This window comes from Centruroides sculpturatus, unplaced genomic scaffold, assembly GCF_000671375.1.
Source record: "Centruroides sculpturatus isolate CEXI.00-Female unplaced genomic scaffold, Cexi_2.0 scaffold3235, whole genome shotgun sequence".
In the NCBI taxonomy this organism is placed as follows: domain Eukaryota; kingdom Metazoa; phylum Arthropoda; class Arachnida; order Scorpiones; family Buthidae; genus Centruroides; species Centruroides sculpturatus.
Window position 1 is genome coordinate 1 of NW_019388371.1, and position 5,085 is coordinate 5,085.

Here is a 5,085-nt window from a genome sequence, read left to right on the forward strand (position 1 = left end):
GTTTTATCCTATGCCATTTAAGGATATGAAACTAGATCTAAACATATGCAAAAATATATATAAATACAAAATAAAATGTATTAAAAGTTTGTGTATTAATAAATAAATGATAAGCTGTTCAATAATTAACGATACGAATAATTAACTTACCGATTCTCTAGGTTTATACTCGTATTTTTCGGTAATTACTTTACGATTTGTTAATGGGCTTCTGGACACTGATCTCGGTTGAAATCTTGGACTCGAAGATCCGTGATAATTAGAAGTTGGTGCTATTGTTTTATAACTTGGAGTCGAATTTAAATGGGCAGTAGTCGATTGCAAATCGGCCAAAAGAGCATCTGTAACAATGTTAATATAATAAGTCACTTGATTACAGTATTGAATTTTATTTCACAGTTTAAGATATTTAAAATGTATCTGAAATGATTAAAGATAATTCTCTTTAATAAAATTTAAATCAATTTTGTTGAAATTTTGAGGGGTTAAATTTAAGATAATTTTATCCGAAGATTTGGGCTTATTCGGTAATAAAACTATTTCCGGACTGTCTGGAGAACTTCAAAATGATTATCAAGTTGACAGGAAAAGCAAAAGTTTACCGAAGACGAGTTATATTTAGTACGAAACGTGCACATTTTGAGTTTGCTTCGGTCGTCCTTATTTGGTTGGAGTGTATTAGTTCGTTTCGTGATCACCAGAATTTTTTAATATTTCATATTATTAAAAATTACTTAAAATTTTTCATTAATAGAAAAACCAACAATCTGTCTAAGTAATTTTTTTTCATAAATAGTTTATTATTACGATTTATAAATATAAACGCAATTAAAAAAATTCCAAAGCATATTACTGACAACTGAAAACTACGCCATCTATATTCAAACAATTTTAATGATGGTTTAATATCGCGCCATCTGTGAGATTCTAAAATAAATATGTGTGTATATATATATTTTTAATGAAATAAGTTTAATGTATTATTAATTAATGTAAAAGATGTTTACTTTTATTCGCATATTAATTAAAATAATTTTACTGTGTAATTCATATAGTAAAACAACTGATAAAGTATTCGTTATATTTTAATTTAAAAAAATGATTGAAATAACAATTTTGTTAAATACAAGACAATTCGTCTACATGTAAAAAGCTATCAGTTAACGTAGAGAAATGGTCTTTTAAAAATAACGACACTTACTCATACTTCGACTTTCGTATATCGATGGATAGTATATACAAAAATTTATATTAAAGACGTCAATTTATCTAAAAAAATTATTTAAATGCACGTGTGAAGTCTTCTTAAAACTTTAATGAAAAATTTTCACCTTCATAGAATTCGTCAATACCACGATGCATTCACACGATGCATTCACATAAACATAAAGTCATTGATAAATATAAACGGTATAAATGAATGTGGGATGATAACAGGCGTATGCAGCACACCCAACATGTCCCACACACAAAATAAAAAAAACTGTTTATGCAATTATTAGATAAATATTTACAGAAAAAGATTAAGATTTAATAATTTCTTAATTCTCAAAATGAGAACATTCAACTATTACGTAAACATAATATCCTTCATTTTCTCCCCATATAAATTACTGTAAATATTTTTCTATCTAAATTACAATAGACTGTGTTGATTTGCCCCCTTTGTATTCTTATTACAATACGGCGATACAATAGACACGAGATTTTATAATATCAATTTGGTATAATAAAACAAAGCTCAACACAGTCGTGGCCCGCGAAGTCCTAATATGCTTCCCCGGGATTTTGACAACGTAATTTTATTTTCCTGTTTTCTGTCTCCTGTAACCTCATTTAAGCTGATATTCATGACGAAGAACATTCAAGCTAAACTTGACCAGTAAAAAGAAGAGAATAAACTATATATTGCTAGTTTGCATATCATTAGCATATAGGCTATTATATATGTTTTCTTAGTTCCTAGTGTACTGGAAGTTACGGAGTATGTTGTTACTCAGTAGGCTTAAAGAAAAACTGTATGCGCCGGAAGCCCATAAAGTTTCCTTGAGCTTCTTATGCAGAAAAAATTGCTCATTACTGCTCTAACATTTAAAAACTGAGATTTATTATCATGTATAACTTAAAATTTTAATTTATAAATTTTTAATGCACTTACACTTACAATTTCAGTATTTATAACATTTCTATATATCTTTGATTATGTCCAGGAAACGATCATTTTTGATAATTTCCTGAACATAATCAAAAGTCGTCTTAAAAATATGTCTTGCACAAGCGTTGATTCGACCTTCCTCTCTCCAAATAAACAATTTAGATGTTTTTTCATTTCTCCCTTTAAAGGAAACAGGTAGAAACATTCTTCTCAATACGCACCTTTTTTTAAATGTAAAACTTGAATGTTTTCAAAGGAGATTAAAGCAGAAATTACGAATTATTAAACAAATAATCTATTAATAATGTAATAATTACCTCAAAACTACATGTCATTTTAATTCAATTTAATACAATCACTGTACTTTAAAACTGATGTATCGTATTTTGTTAGACGTTGCGCGCTGATGTTATAACCACTGTAAAGATTCCTAGTTCTAATTCGATGTAAATTTGTTAAATTCACATGGATTTTTTTTTTTATATTGAAAGATCTCATTCTCATCTGTCACTGATATTGATATATTCTATTGCATTTCAGATGCGTTGGCTATCTGTTTATAATAGGCAAAATTGCCTATTATAAACAGCCTATTGTGCGCTGTGCTACACGTTACAAATTCAATTTAAATTAATTTACGATCTACTAATTTTATGTATAAAAGTTTAAATATATTCTTTTTAATAAATGAAATCAATGATTTACAAAGAATTACTAAAAATTCCATTCAGTTATTCCTATCTAAGTCTTCTCGATTACAGTATTGTCAATTAGATATAAACATCTAACATCTTTGCAGTATTTAAAATTTCAGGATTATAAAAAGCATTTCAATATATTTAACAAAAGCATGCTGTATATATTAAGTATAAAATACTGTATTAAGAATAAAATATTCTATTTTTGCATATTGTATTTATAAATTATATTCTAATCTTTTTACCATGAACTATTTTGAAAATTAATTTTCTGTTCGTTCAAAAATCAATCCTTTTTAGGTTTGATTTTTTCACAAATAAATAAACAATTGATTCAACCATTTTCTGAGTAATTAGCCATCGCGCAGCTATTTTCAAATCATATTCTTTAATTTTAATATGCACGTACAATGTTAACTTCCTTTACATGAATCCTACATTAATTCAACAATAGACTTATAAATAACAGACAAGACATTCCATTATTTGCACCTATTTGTGTACCCATTGGAAAATTTAAAATATTTCTTTAAATTATTTATATTTACGTTTTATTTGCCAATTTTTGAATTATTAAAAATAAAATTCTTTCGTATTTTCGTATTTATATTATTCAACTTCATTAAATTGTTTGCTATAACAATAAATAGGTACAGTTAAATACTTTTAATCACACTGTTTTTCAAAATATCCTCTGCACAAAATTCTGTTTTCATATAAAGATTAATTGCTACAAGATTAATTTATTTCAATTCTTTCATAAACACATTGTAATCTCGCTAAATTAAACTATTTCGTTCCATATCAGGACATTTTAATCACGTTTTATCATAGATTATGTCAGACACACAATACTGACGATCGGGGAACCGGACCCGACATATCCGGATCAGCTTACTCCTCAAAATTTCTAAATCGATCCTATCAGTCTATAAAAACAAAGCTATTCAACTTGATATCTCGCGGAGAAAAGCAGTCCACAAAGATTTTCATGCATATAATTCACAATAAATATAAATTGCATATAATTATAAGAGAGAATACGAAAATATTTTAAATGTAAGTTTTATCTAATGAACCTTTTTTAATAGCTAGACAAATAAATTTATTACGAATGGCACCGGCACACAACAGTTATTCTTAAAGTCTTAAATTACTATTATTAAAATGTCAGACGGATGAAAGCATGCAAAATATTATCCATATCCGCGTTAATTTCATGGGTCGTTCAAGTCGCGATGATGTTCTCCATCATTCAGTCATATTTGCCAGGAAATTATACCAAGAAGCAGGATCACTGATATTAGGTGAAGACGTGGCCAAATATGTAACTTATGGATTACTGTCATCATGTTAAAATATTCATTTTGTCTTCATTAAAATACGAATATTTATGTACTATACTTCATTAAAATAAATATACAGTACATAAAACAGTTGATGTGTATTGTTATTTCGATGGATCTTACAAATCCAGAAGACTCTATACTCTGAAATCATCACTTAGAACAGTGTTTTTCAACCTTCTTGAATACGCCACCCCTTTACAAGTTAAAAAATTCTGACGACCCCCAGGGCCATATTAAAACTATATCAGTGATTTTAAAAACTACGTATTTAATTTTCTTTCTTTAAATATCGATCGAAAAACCAATTGTACTGTAAAATAAACAGGCACAGCCTTCTCACTGAAATTCTAGTTTTTTTTATTGTAGTGTAGGACTTACAAACACTTGTTTTTTTCTTTAACCCGCGACCCCCCGTGTAAGGCTTTGCGACCCCCTGGGGGTCGCGACCCACAGGTTGAAAAACACTGACTTAGAATATGATTCACGGACCGTGTGGCGCCTTCATTAATTACGCAATGCTAACTCATAATAATACACAAATTCAAGTTTCATGGCAACCTATATTTTCCGCATGGTACTAGCCAGTGATGGCGAACCAGTGGCCCGCTTGACGATTTCAAAGTATCCGTATTGAATGTTTAGAAAATATTACTTTTTATAAATTATAAATATATATAGGGGAGACCGGGGCAACTTCGGCATGCGGGGCAAGTTTGTCAAGCGCTTTTTTTAAAAAAACAAATTAAAAGGAGACTTTGGTTATAGGTTAGGCAGTTGAGTTTTATTGGTGGCTTGTTGAGTGTAGTGTTTTTATTGTTCTCCAACAAGCGTAGTTGAATTATCAAGCAAATTTTCATTTTCGTTCAATTCCATATAATATTTT

General features: G+C 28.8%; 1 long non-coding RNA gene across 2 annotated transcripts; it reads right to left on the bottom strand.

Annotated features, from left to right (window-relative positions):
- Window positions 1–179: 179 nt before the first annotated feature.
- LOC111616911 lies at window positions 180–1,336 on the bottom strand. Of its 2 annotated transcripts, none has more exons than XR_002755341.1 (2): window positions 1,202–1,336; window positions 180–341 (listed from the first exon to the last, which is right to left on the bottom strand). It is a non-coding gene; the product is annotated as an uncharacterized LOC111616911 (long non-coding RNA). The 2 variants fall into 2 exon arrangements; XR_002755342.1 differs by lacking the exon at window positions 1,202–1,336 and adding an exon at window positions 603–691.
- Between the last annotated feature and the right edge of the window lie 3,749 nt (window positions 1,337–5,085).